This window comes from Pelodiscus sinensis, chromosome 8, assembly GCF_049634645.1.
Source record: "Pelodiscus sinensis isolate JC-2024 chromosome 8, ASM4963464v1, whole genome shotgun sequence".
In the NCBI taxonomy this organism is placed as follows: Eukaryota; Metazoa; Chordata; order Testudines; family Trionychidae; genus Pelodiscus; species Pelodiscus sinensis.
This window is the reverse complement of record NC_134718.1, coordinates 57,214,255-57,228,903: the sequence shown is the minus strand read 5'-3', so window position 1 is coordinate 57,228,903 and position 14,649 is coordinate 57,214,255. Positions and strand designations below refer to the sequence as shown.

Genomic DNA, 14,649 nt, shown 5'->3' with positions numbered 1-14,649 from the left:
CTGGTGTAAAATTTCCCTGGAGCTACACTGATTTATACCAGCAGAGAATTTGGTCCATTTTTATTATTCACAAATTTAATTTAAAAAATGTCCCATGCACAGTTTTAGAGAGCAATCTGCACCAAGCTGACAGACTCCCAAAATGATTGTAAACTGCCACATTTGTCTCGTTAAAAATCAATACCTAAAGAAGTTCTATTTTTATCTCAGCATTGTAAATGATTACAAGTAAGGGTTACAACATTACCAATTAAACACATAAGCTAAAATTTAAAAAAGAACTCAGACTGGTGGGGGACATTAGTGTCAAAGTTGTGGTTTAGGAAGCTAGCTTCTCTAAAAGAGCACAGGGGGAAAAAAGATTCAAAAGACAGTGATTGTGGTGTCAGCTTTCAGCCAGACAACAATTTCTCCAAAATAATGATTTACCTATTGGTTCATATGTTTAATTAGAAAGGTAATAAACTACCTTCTTTCTTAAACTCATTCTGTAATTGAGTTGAGTGATTAATACATTAAATTATCCTGTTTACTGGTCTTAAAACATCAATAAACAGATTGCAATCTGCTTAAACATACTCTTTATTAGAAGCAAAATGCAGGACAATGTAGCACTTTAAAGACTAACAAGATGGTTTATAAGATGATGAGCTTTCGTGGGCCAGACCCACTTCCTCAGATCAAATAGTGGAAGAAAAATTTTTCTTCCACTATTTGATCTGAGGAAGTGGGTCTGGCCCACGAAAGCTCATCATCTAATAAACCATCTTGTTAGTCTTTAAAGTGCTACATTGTCCTGCATTTTGCTTCAGCTACCCCAGACTAACACGGCTACATTTCTATCTTTATTAGAAAGCATTCTATGATTTTATTTCACTTGTGACATTGATTTGTTTACACCTTCACAAGTATTTATTTGTTGCTGTGTGAGTTGTAGTCGTGATCAGTCAGCTCTGTCACGTGGTTTTGTTTCTGTTCCCTTCCTATAAAGGCACAGAAGAACTTCAGAGGTGAACACTTGCAAATAGTAATAGAGTGTTTTCTGCAAATATTGCGGCATGAGCCTTCAGATTTGTTTTCCTCATCCATATGTGCCAGTGAAACTTGGTCACTGACATGTTCATGCTACAGGCTGGTCCTCCCTTGTCCAGCACCCTCGGGACCTGACCAGTCCCAGATGAGGGAATTTGCTGGATAATAGGAGATCCCCTAACACCAGCCCCTCAGCCTGCTGCTGACTCCTTCTGCCCAGCTGGGCTGTCTGCTGGCCAGTCCCAGCCCCAGCTCTGCTGCCACCCGGGAAGCATGTGGCTCTAGCCCCACTGCCGAAGGGCACGCTGCCTGATTGGTCTGCCGCAGCAGCAGTCCCCCTGCCGGGCAGCATGTGAACCCAGCTGCACTGATTCTGTCAGGTTGCTCTGCCCCAACTGGCTTCCCTTCTCAGGATGCTGCAGCCACAGCCTTGCTGCACAGCGGCAGGCAGCCTCAATCCGCTGCCACTGCCCGGGGTGCTGCGGCCCTGCTGCCACCCAGGCTGATGCGGCCCAGCCAGGCTTCCCCTCTTGGGCTGCTGTGGTTCTGGCCCTGCTGCTGGGTGGCAGACAGCCCCAATTGTGCTCCACCCAGGCTGCTGCGGTCCCTGCTGTTAGCAGACTCAGGGCTGTACTGGGCTCCCAGCTGCTGACCCTCCTACTCCGGGGCGCTCTCCTCCAGGAACATCCGTGGTCATGCTGGACCACATATGTTGCTGGACCAGAGAATCCTGGATTTGGGAGGTGCAACCTATAGGCATATGGCCAATTTATGTTAAAAATTCAAATAAAAACCAACCAAATCGTCTGTGGATTATTCAACCAGATTGAGTCTATAGTACATTTGTTACCATCTCACCTTGAAAAACTGGTAGACATTCCTGCTGTGTAAGTCTTGTATATGATACATAACTTGGAATATGGTGCAATATATAATTGAAAGCTCTTCTAAGTTAGATAGCGCCCTAGGTGAAAATGTTCCATACGGCTATTCCTTGGAACTAAACTAATGTGATTTGTTTGCCTGACATGGTCTCCATCCGGAGAAAATCAGTGTCAGCAGCATTTTGTCAACATGTGGGCAGGGTCAGATTAAAGCAATCGGGGATTTCTGGCACACCCCATTCATGGAATTCCCGTGTACCGACCCCTGCACGGTGGTCCATGTCCATGCTCTCCAATGGATACATGCTTGAATACATGCTTTAAATTCAATGGGACTTGAAAATAGTCGTTAGAATATGTGTGTTTAAAGCATGTATTCAAGTGCTTTCCTGAATCGGGGCCAGAGTCCTCAGGAGAGCTGGTATCAGTAGTGTCCTGAGAGACTGAATTTCAGAGTTAATCCATTAAGATGAAGGGGACAGTTCACACCTCACAAAGCCATTATTCCCAGTTGCATGCAGACTCAGACATTACTTGATTCACATTTCTGAAGCTTTCTTTGCAACGGTGAGGCTCAGAAATATTGTTTTTTATGATGAAAGGCTTATTGGTTAGTCTAGTTGACATCTCGCATCCTCCCACCCTAATTGCTGCCTCTGTATCAGAGGCAGCAAGTGGAGGGAAGCAGGAGCTAGTGCTGGGGAGAGCTGACTTAAAAGCTGGTTCCCCCCAGCACTGGCTCTGCAGTGCCATCGGTCCTCCCTCCCCATGCTGGTGTCTCTATCAGCCAGGAGAGTCTGCCTCAAAGCCCTGGCTTTGAGTAACCCCTGTCCTTGGGGGTCCAAGCTTCCTGCAGGCAGGGCCTGCTGCCAAAGAAGCCTCTTTCCACAGCCAGCCCGGGCTGCCGTGGACAGAGGCTGCTTCATGGCATCCCTCCCCCCCCCCCCCCGCTTTCCTCCAGCCTTTCCTCCCAACAGCAGCCTTTGTCCGCAGGGAATTCAGACCCCTCATGAACAGAGGCTGCAGCCTTCCCACAATGCAGTTAGTCAACTATTCTATAGTTCCCGGGGTCAGGGCCAGCAGCCAGTGCAATCTGGCCAGTCCCCGGAGCCCCCTGCATTCTTGCAATGCTGCTCTGTATCAGAGGCAGCAGCAGGGGGGCAGCAGATAGCCAGTCCATGAGGGGAGCTGGTTTTTAATCTGATTCAGAGACAGCAGCATGAGATGGCATGGGGCTCCCTGGGAGTGGAGCCAGATTGCACTGGCAGATGGCCCCACCCCCAGGGACTATAGAATAGTTGACTAATCACTAAGAATTCATGCGATTAGTTGACTGTACTGTTACCTGCTATCTAACATCCCTGGTCCAGAAGTCATGGCCATAGGCATATTCATAATGTCTATGCTGGGGTGGGCAATAAAATGGCAGTAGGTCAGCAGGGTGGGCCTCTGGTGGGCCGCTGCCACTATAGTTTCCTGCACTTTTACAGGTATGGGTGATCACAGTTGCCACTGGCTGGGAACAGCAATCCATGGCCAAGAGGAGCTGTAATTCCCATACATTCAGAGGCACAGGTCAATAGGGCAGTGTGGGTGCCCACCAGACTAGATCTGACCCTGCAGGCTGGTATTTGCCTGCCCTGCCCTGGTCTATGCACTATGAAGAGTCTAAAGAGCAAATGGCTGAGATTTGCCTTAAAAATCAGCTTACATATTCAGAATCACTGAAAATATTGCTTGCAACCTGTGAAAGCATCACTGGCTAATAAAGACCAAACTAAAAGCACATGTGGTGCATGCTTCACACATTGACACTTTATAGATATGGATGGTGTGTGATGAATTACCATTAGATAATCTTCTCCTTTGTGCATTAAAATTGTGTCTGCCTTCTATTTCCTTATCCCCATAAAAGAGGTTACCTGGTGATAAACAGCTAGTTGTACTTTAGTCATTAAAACAATTAAACTTCTTTAAACTGAAAGCCAGTTGAACTTGAATTATACCCTTAAAACTTCAGTTTATGCTACGTTAGTCAGCTGAAATGAGTCTCTCATTTATTTTAATTGTTAATGCTCTCAGATTTTAATTTCCTTCCTTGAAGCATTTAAAAAAGGGGGCCAAAGTTTTAATGGACTGAACTCATAACTAAATCTCTTTGCATGCCTTTTTAATTTCAAAGCTAGAGTTATTGCACACTTGCCAACATGATTAGTAATATTCTTCTCACAGAAAAGAAGTCTTGTTAATGCCATGAACATGTTGTAGTTACCCAAAGCTGCTGTAACTTTAATTGATACAATTACCAAGAGCACTGATATAGATAGACCAAGATGTTACATGACACTTTATTTTGGACCAACATAACAACATGCTCATACTTCTTAGACCCACAAAGGGAGTTAACATTGTTGGTGATGTTTCCATTGCATCTTGATTCCAGTTTTGATACTAAAATAACCCAGACTTCCTCATACCATGTTGACTATATCCATACAGTAATTCAATCTGATAGTCCAAGAACCACACTTATCTCCTGATTTAACACCTTTGAATTCTGTTAATCTCCTGTGTTATAGACACACCTGCCCTCCTCTTGAAATTAATGTTTTATTAAAAGAAAAGCCTTTCCTTTTATTTGAAGCAAACAGTGCTTGGTTGGCCATGATTTTTGTGAATGGCTGAAAACATTCTTGTCAAATTCACTAACACTTTTGCGTTGGCCCAAACTGCATTTTTCTTTTTTCAGCAGTTGGAAGAATTTCAGGTCTCCCAGCTACCCTGAAACTGAGTGACTATTTTTAGAATGAGAGGATAATGTCTTCTCCAGTCAAGCTCCATCTCTGCTCTCGCTGTTGAGACTGCCAGCGCGGATACCCGATCAGTTTCTTTTTTGCAGAAGGATATGGTGTCGATGGCGTTCCTCTAGAAGGAATTTGACTAAGAACTCTCTCACATAACAGTTTGTTCAGTACTAAGGACATGGAAGTAAAAGTCTCCATACACCTCCAGACCTGACCACTCTCTCAAAACATCCAAACCTCTTTAATATCTCTAACCAAATCTAAATAAAAATAAACCTTCCATGGCTCATTATTATTATTATTATTATTTTGATCCCTGGTTTAAATACAGATTAGGGGTCAAATTCATCCCTAGAGAAGGATGAGCAGGTGCAACTCCTTGTGATCAGTGGAGCAACACAACACATTTTGTTCCTTCAGACGGGCCTCTAAAGACCATGACAAAAACGAAAGTGAATGTAGATTCTCTTTTGAAGTGGGCTCTTTGTTCGGAGAAGAAATGAATGGAACAATTTATGCAGTACATTATGTTCCATCAGAACTGCTAAGACTTAACAGAAGTTTTCACACAAACTTTGGAGGTCTGCAGATCTGAGAAATATAGCATAAACATGGGAATAAACCAGACAAAGCTAAAGTCTAATGGGTCCTTCCCATGCCTACTTGGTCTGCTAAAATACAGAAGTCTGGAATCCTCCCTGCATTATCAATAACAGTAATCATTTTAATACTAGATTATGATTTGCATTTGGCCAAGGGACCAAATTCCTTAGTTCCCTTAATGGATTACATGGATTTTGGGTCCAGGTGCACAGAAGAGAAACTATCCACCCTCTTCTTTTTTATAAAGAGGAGTTGCAGGAATGGGCACTGGAATGGGTTGAGTGTTGGTTCCACCCACCTCCTGATGGACAGAGTAGGTGAGACAGTGGTATAGGACAGCAGTAAATTACCTCCATAAGCAAGGATGAAGCAGAGGAAGCAATGAGACTTGTGGGTCTCAGTCATAAGGTCTCCTGACACTACACCTATGTTGGTGTAGTTTATTCACCCTCCATTAGTCAGTCAAACCACAATCCACAGCTTGATATTTCTTTGTCTCAAATATGTTTTAGAAAACAATGTGATTTTCATAAAGTAACTATTAAGTGATTACATCATGATTTGGTGTGATCCAAAAATGCTTCCTGGATTAATGCTACTGTTTAAAAAAGTTATAGAGATGTGTATGCATAAAGATTACAAAAAATTAGTATTATTTGACCTGGAAAGCAAACGTTTTAGTGTGAACTTGACTCAGATATTTCAAAGTAATGAAAGCTATTATGGGCACTAATCCATTCCTCCTTTGTATGCTGTCCATTAATAAGGAACCTAAGGGTCACTTAACAAAATTAATGGTTAGTAAGTGGGAACAAATCAAAGAAAATGATACTTTTACCCAGCAGGTGGAATTCACTTCTATAAGAGGTCAGAAAGTCAAATACTGTAGCTGGAATTAGGAAAAAGCTGAATAGTTTCATGGTTATAATAGCTTTTGTAGCTGTACTTTCTGAGATAAAATTATTAAAATCTCATGTTTGGGGTAAAATGACTGCCACTGCTCAAGAAGAAACTCTCCCCACCATCCAAGGAGAGGTGGGCAGTGCATACTTGGTTAGGTACACTAAGGCCTTCTTCTTCCACCACTGCTAGAAACAAGACAATGACAAGAACTGACGAACCAATGACCAGATTGATGGCATTTCTTAATATGTTTCCTTCTTCTCTAACACTCAGGGCATGTCTACACTGCATGCTTATTATGGAATGAGCTATTCCAGAAGAAAAACTCCAAAATAGCTTATTTCGAAATACAGAGGATAACCGAGTTAGTCTGTTACAGAAAAAAACAACAAATGGTCTGGTAGTACTAAGAAGCGGACTATGCCCACGAAAGCTCATGATACCATCTACATGTTTTGTTTGTCTATAAAGTGCCACCAGATCATTTGTTGTTTATTTCAAAATAGTGCGTCTACTCAGCTAATGCCAATCAAAATAGCACTGAATTGCATTTAAGGCCACTGGGAAGAACTTTAGGCAGGGCATGTGGAGAGCAGTAACTTTCTGGAGCTGCTGCCTGACGTTATCTGAGGCTCGAGCTTAAGGGGACACCCCTGTACAGTCATGTCTCAGGTTCCTTACCTTTGCTTACCTCATTGAAGGACAGCAAAGCCTTTTCTCTGCCTGCTGCAGTTGCCCTTGCGGACACCTCAGCTCTCTAGCAATGGAGCCAGAGCTGTGTCCCAGCAGTCAACAGCTCTTACAGGTTGTGCTGAGCCTTCCGCAGCTCTTTCTGTGGGATACCTTCCAGATCCTGCAGCAACACAACCCCTAGCTCATTGCGGGGATCTTCCTCCTCTCTGCGGGCACTTCTCATGCAGTACAACCCCCCATGCCCTCCCCTGCACAGGGTGCACCACCACTTATGGCATTTAAACACCAGTTTTGACTCATGGGAGCAGATCATCGTGGAAGGGTGGAGCAATCAGCTGTGGCTCCAGAATTGCCACATGTGGAAAGACACCTTCCTGGAGCTATACGGGTGGCTCGCCCCTGCCCTCAGGAGATGGGACACCCACAAGCAACCCACCACCCCTCTCCTGAAGCAGGTAGCCATTGCCATCTGGAAGCTCACCACTGCGGACAGCTACTGATCTGTTAGGAACCAGTTTGGCATGGGGAGATGGACCTTTGGGCTGTGCTCATGCAGGTATCATGCTCTCTGGCTTTTGTCCTGGGGAGGAGCGGGGGAGACTGCTGGAATGGAGTTCCCTAGGAAGGGGAGGAGTAGTGGTGGAAGCCCGCTCCCTGGGAAATTTTTCAGTCCTGCCTTCACAAAGTCCTGAGGGGAGATGGGGCCAGCAGGGGGTTGCTCCTGGTGTGTGGAGAGGAAACGGTGGTGAGCTTGTGGACCTCTCAAGGGCCCTGGCACCCCTGTGATTCTGTTTGTTTCTTTGTCTCCTTCCATAGGTGGTGTGGGCCATCCACACTGTCCTGCTGCACGGGATCATCAACCTGGGCAATGTGGACCCCATCATCACCAGCTTTGCCAACATGGGCTCTCCCACTTGAGGCGGGCACTATTGACAGCACCCACATCCCCATCTGGGCCTCTGCCCACCAGGCAGCCAAACATATCAAATGCTAGGGGCACTTTTCGATGGTCCTGCAGACTGTCACAGACCATGATGAACATCTGCGTCAGGTGGTCGGGGAAGGCCCCCGATGCCCGCGTCTTCCGCAACTCCAGCCTCTTCCAGAAGCTGCACGCTGGCAGTTTTTTCCCCAACCACACCATCAGGAGCAGGGACATGGCCATGCTGATCTGTATTGTGGGGAACACAGTCTACCCTCTGCTCCCCTGGCTAATGAAGCCCTACACAGGACACCTGGACCACAGCAGGGGATGCTTCAATGCCAAGCTCAGCATGACCCACATTGTGTACTAGGCACAGGTGTAAAATGTCTACCTATCAATCAGCAATCAGCCAGGTAGCTGCTTTATCATTGTATGTATGAGTGGGTGAATAATTAAGGTTTAACACATGGCTTTTATCTGGAATTCAGCCAAAACTAGTTTACATATTCACATGGTCTAATTGTGATAATTAAGTCACTGCAGATTAATGATTTTGGCATCTGAAGAGGGTTCTTGTGTTTTCTAAATATGTTCAGGAAGAAAGCCGGCATTCTGATTTTTTTGAGCTAATTTTGTGTGCTATGTACACAGTGTAGAAATTTTAAGTGTTACACATTCTCAGAAAGGTGAGATGTAACATTACTGGTGTACATTATACACATTTTAAAGTTTATTTGAGAAAACCATGAAATTCCATATTGAAAATGTCTGCCTTTCAAAGGAAAAAACAATAGAAAACATAGTGATAGTTATTAAAATGGACTTTACTATACTAAATGTATACCTTTACCATGGTTTTATAGTACTGTCTGTCATGCCATCTGGTGTAGCTCACAACTGAGAGTGCCTGATTTGCTAACTGGTGGTGTGTACTGTAAGTTGATTTCACCAAACCAGTAACAAATGTGAGCTTTACCATGAAGTTACAGACAGTCCCCCTAGCTCCTCCAGTCTGTCTTACCACCTAGACAAACCAAACTTTATGATAAAAGGTTATTTAAGAGAAAAATCACACCACATCAGATTATTCACATTCCCAAAGTGCCAGCCACTTACCCCAGAGCAATTGGTAGTCCAGATCCTACTCCAGATAATGCAGGTAGGAAATTCTAATTATAGGTTTATTCACTAAGAAAAGGAAATGAGAGTTAAACAAACGTTAAATCAGGTAAAAATATATGCCCAATTGAGTCTCAGTGTGTAATTCCAAATGATGGCAGTGATGTAATAAGCTGCCAGTTTCCAAAATGCCTTTCAGGATACTCACATTGTCTCAGGGATCTCTGCTTTGCATCTGTTACTCACCCTGTAAGAGTCCAAACAAAGGATATTGCTTTGAATCCATATTTATAGTTTCTCAACAAAGAAAACAAGGTGATAGAGTCTCTACCCATGAGGGATTTTCCTTTGAAGACAATGAGGCAGGAAATCACTTAGTCTTTTGTCTTCCAACCACCGTACCTGTGGCCGGTAGCCAGCAATATGGAGAGCTCTGGCCCCAGCTGACCAGTCTCTTCCTCTGTGGTCACATTGCAGTATAACTGTCTCCTGCACTCACTGCCCCCATTGGTCATTGCAGAGCAGAACTGCCCCTGCTCTAACCCTTTCCATGCAATAGAAGACAATCAGATTCCAGGTACATCCAGTTTTCCTGGCACAACCATCCCCTGACCTTGCTTTAAGTTAGGATAAGAGGAAGCTGCACACCAAATTTGGTGGTCTCAGCTCTTACTGTTTAGGAGGAGTTTTTGAACAAACGGACTTACAGATGGATAGGCGGACTCATGGACAGAAACAGAGATGAACAAATTCTCATTTTTTTATGTGTGTGTGTGTGTATGTGTATACATACACACACAGAGATACTTCAGTATGGGATGGAGAGGAGAAATTATGTACACCAAAAGAACTAAAGGTGTTCAAAAGAGACAAAATTGTTTACAAATTTAGCAAGTGATTTTACAGGGTTTACGAGACCATTTCTCTAGTACGTATTAACAAAAACAAGTCTCTTTTCCTCAAAGGAACCTGCTACTTGTGATTGCAGTCCCATTCAAAAGAGAAGGGGCAGCCATTATGCCCATACGAATCCCTAAAGCCCTGGAGATTTATTTCTGTGTTAATTTCCAGACCTCCTCACCTCGCCATGAGTTGAAACAAAGTCATAGACGTGAAGCAACAAAGACATTATTGCCCTTTGCTTGATGTAGTTTTAAAAGATCTCTTTCTGAGTCATTGAAAAGAGCATTTAAAGTCTTTTCTTTGTTTCCCTTGCTGTATCCCAAAGCCACACTCTCACTAAACCACAGTGACGTTTGAAACAGATTTGGTAAGGAGAAGTATCTGGAAACTTCAGTTGAGTTGATTGATTGTGTTTAATTGCATTCTGTGTTTCATAAACACAGTATCGTAAATCTACCAATTGTCAAACAGAACAAGGTGATTAATGGAGTAACAGCTGTCTGTCATTAGTCTTACAAAGAGATTTCAGAAATATGAAGGTCTTTAAGGGTGCATGTTTCTGAACTGCTGATGTGTTCTGCGCTCTGATGGCAGATCAGGGAGGGGCCTGAGGGAATTTGGGGAGGAGAAGAAGGAACCCAGACAGAAAGACAGCATATACAGTACAATCAAAAGCAACTAACCACATTGCCTCTTCACTCTTTATCTATCTGCAACAAGTCAGATAGAGAATGAGGAAAACCACAGCAGATTTTGCCTTTTTGCATACTGAAATATTTAAAATTAAGACAGCTCAGTACATAGTCACTATTTCACTATACACATGTGCAGTGTATGGCAAATAAAGTTTATTGGCCTTCAGAAGGATGACTTCAGTAAGGCTTGGTTTTGACAGCCTTCACATTTAAAGCAAGGAGGTTGGGTATGAAATTTTGGTACAATTTAAGACTTATTAGAAATAGCCTGGGCTATAAATGCTGTTTCTTGATCATTAAATCAGCCAAGGATAAACACAATATCCATGAACACTGGGGCACAGAGTCAGACAAGAACAACAAACAAAATGTTGCCAAATGTTAACAAAAAGCCTTTTAATTTGCATATGTAAACATTTCTACTTCTTTTTCCCCCCCAGCCAGTTAAATATATTTGGAGACTTCAAAAAAAAGCATTATGTCTATTGAGTAGTTACACTGTGCTTTATGTCTATTTTATGTCTACCGAGTATTTAGCTTCATGGTTAGCAATCAGCAGAAGAGAAAGGAGCTAGTATTTGCTTTTCTTCTGAAAGCTACTCAGAACTTATGAGTTATAGGCTTAAAAAATTAGAACCAACTTTATGGGAAGGATCCAGAACTAGAGTAAAGCAGTATAGCTCCATTCAGATCAATGAAATTATGCTGATTTACACCAGCTGGGAGGCTAGACCTATGTGTTTAAAAAATGCCATAAATAAGCCCCTGAAATTTTTCACTAGAAGTAAAATCAATTTTTATAAATAGTCAAGCAGATTTTGCTAATTAGCAAACATACATTTGTTTCCCCCCCTATATTTTCAAAATGGAAATACATTCATTAATTAATTCCAATATTTAAAAAGTAAAGATAGATTTAAAAACCTGCCTTGACCAATAAAGAAGAGCTCTTGGAAAAAGTTGCTTATAGATGATTTTCATATTTAGTGGCACTTTCCAGACATTCATACTGGCATCTTCACAGGCCTGGTGAGGGGAGAATGAGAGGTAGATATGCTTAAGGGCAGAGATAGGGTCCAGAGTGACTTAGACAAATTGGCAGATTGGGCCACAAGAAATCTGATGAGGTTCAACAAGGACAAGTACAGAGTCCTGCACTTGGGACGGAAGAATCCCAAGCATAGTTACAAGCTGGTGACCAACCAGTTAAGTAGTAGTTCTGCAGAAAAGGACCTGGGGGCTACAGTGGATGAGAAGCTGGATACGAGTCAACAGTGTGCCCTTGTAGCCAAGAAGGCTAATGGCATATTAGGGTGCATTAAGAGGAGCATTGCCAGCAGATCCAGAGATGTCATTATTCCCCTTTATTCGGCTTTGGTGAGGCCACATCTGGAGTAGTGTGTCCAGTTCTGGGCCCCCCACTACAAAAAGGATGTGGACGCATTGGAGAGGGTCCAGCGGAGGGCAACCAAAATGATTAGGGGGCTGCAGCATATGGCTTATGAGGAGAGGCTGAGGGACTTGGGTCTGTTTAGTCTGCAGAAGCAAAGAGTGAGGGGGGATTTGATAGCAGCCTTCAACTTCCTGAAGGGGGGTTCCAAAGAGGATGGAGAGAGGCTGTTCTCAGTAGTGACAGATGGCAGAACAAGGAGCAATGGTCTCAAGTTGTGGTGGGAGAGGTCCAGGTTGGATATTAGAAAAAACTATTTCACTAGGAGGGTAGTGAAGCACTGGAATGGGTTACCTAGGGAAGTAGTGGAGTCTCCATCCCTAGAGGTGTTTAAGTCTCGGCTTGACAAAGCCATGGCTGGGTTGATTTAGTTGGAATTGGTCCTGCCTAGAGCAGGGGGCTGGACTTGATGACGTTCTGAGGTCTCTTCCAGTTCTATGATTCTATGAACAGAACAAACCTCCCATTAAGAACTAACACAAGTTGTGTAGGTTTTCTTCTGAAGATATCCATTTTGTGGTCAAAACTTATTCTTTAAGATGGTGTCTTTGAGTCCCTATGTTTGAAGAATAACCAGGGAAAATGGATCTTCTTCCACACTTTCATATTCCATCCTCAGTTTCTTCTTATAGATTCAAGTGACAAAGCTAATAGCAGGGATGACTGATCTTCTATGTAGGGCTCTCTCATTTGTTCTCTAAAACTATTCTCTTCTTCTTCCCAGGTTCCAGAGCACATCAAGAGCAACACAGACAGTATGTGATCATTGAGGCTATGTCAACCAGAGAAGATTGCCCGGGGGATGTTTTCCATCTTGAGTATTTATGGAGCCAATAGCAACGTGATATGAACTTGGCCCTATTGCCATTGAACTAAAGGGCAAAACTCCTTTTAAGTTTGGTGGGAGAAGGAGCAGGCTATATTCTGTTCTTTGTGGATGGAACCAGTGTAAAATGTTCAATACGTATTGTACCAAATTCATCTCTGTTGAAAAGGAACTTAACAATAGAACACCACTTGTCATCACCTACAGCTCCCAACTTAAACCTGTCCAACACATTATCAATAAATTACAGCCTATACTGGAACAGGACACTAAACTCCAAGAAGCTCTGGGAGACAGACCCATAGTCTCCTATAGACAACTACCTAACCTCAAGATGATTCTTACCAACAACCACAGGACATACCACACTAATACCAACCCTGGTACTTTCCCTTGCAACAAACCCCATTGCCAGCTTTGTCCACATATTCACTCTGCTGACACCATTATTGGGCCTAACCAAGTGAGTTATAAGATCATGAACACATATTCCTGCGCCTCCAGAAATATAATCTATGCTATCATGTGCCGAAAGTGTCCGTTATGTACATTGGACAAACGTCTCAGACACTTCACCAAAGAATCAATGCCCACAAAACAGACATTAGACAGGATCACAAAGAAAAAACAGTTGCTTGCCATTTCAACCAGAAAGGACACTGTCTCAATGACCTACTCACCTGCATCCTACTTCAGAAGACATTCAAATCTGCACTTGAAAGGGAATCCTCTGAACTGGCATTCATGCTAAAATTCGACACTCTCTGCGGGGGGCTGAACAAAGACTCCAGCTATCTTACCCATTACAAAGATAGCTTCCCTAATTATCACCTCTAATACTATTAACTCACAGACATCTACCCTTCCCCACCTCTAATATCATTAACTCACAGGCATTCACCTTTCTTCCCCCCTCTCCCCGCATCCTCCTTCTGTTCTGAAATGTGATTTGTCCTTTTCATATGTGTTCATTTTTTTTAATTGTATCCTTTGGTATATATGGCTGTGACTATTTTCTTCCACTATTTGATCTGAGGAAGTGGGTCTGGCCCACGAAAGCTCTTCATCTAATAAACCATCTTGTTAGTCTTTAAAGTGCTACATAGTCCTGTATTTTGTTCCTAGATTAAGTTACCCCAGGGAGTTGTTACTCATCACAAGGGATGAGTACTATTAAAATTCAAACAACCCAGCTCTATAGGAAATACACATACCACTGTGTAACGTTTGTGGTATAATACAAGTGTCATCTTGTAAATAGAATGGATAGAGGAAAGGATGGTTGGAGAGGATACTCAATTAATTCATGTCACATTTCCTTTTCCCTTCAGCATTACTACCACCAGAAACACAAAAGTACAAGTTCATGATTAAAGTAATGGGTAAAAATCTTAGCTTTGTTGGAGTCAATTGCTAGATTCTTATTGACTTCTGTGGTGCCAAGACCCACCTAATATAACAGAAAGTGAAGAGATGCAATTTATCATCCTGCTGGATAGAACAGCAAATAACAGAATCCTTCTTCCATTGCAATTTGATTTTCTCCCAACAAAATCATCACATGCAAACCTCAAGCATGAATGGCTAGAGATTTCTTCAGAACCATTGGCACTAACTCATTTTTCCAGTGGCAAGAGTGTCCTCAAATATTATGGATGTCTTATGGTTTATAAGACAATGTGCCAAATTCAGCTGCGGTGCAAGAAGGTACAATTCTGTTCTTTTCAATGGCGCTGCTCCCGCTTATTCCTGAATTGGATATAGCCCAATATTGTAAACTGCCAAACGATAATTAAGATCTCAGATCCCTCA

The 14,649-nt window shown here is 42.8% G+C and overlaps 1 long non-coding RNA gene across 1 annotated transcript in view; it reads left to right on the top strand.

The window, feature by feature from the left end:
- The window catches only part of LOC102443611 (uncharacterized), a 71,824-nt gene extending 57,923 nt beyond the window's left edge, over positions 1 to 13,901 (top strand). The window contains exons 2-3 of the long non-coding RNA XR_331227.4: positions 7,736 to 8,257; positions 12,736 to 13,901. This is a non-coding gene — a long non-coding RNA (uncharacterized LOC102443611). The remainder of the gene's footprint in view (positions 1 to 7,735; positions 8,258 to 12,735) is intronic.
- Positions 13,902 to 14,649: the final 748 nt, after the last annotated feature.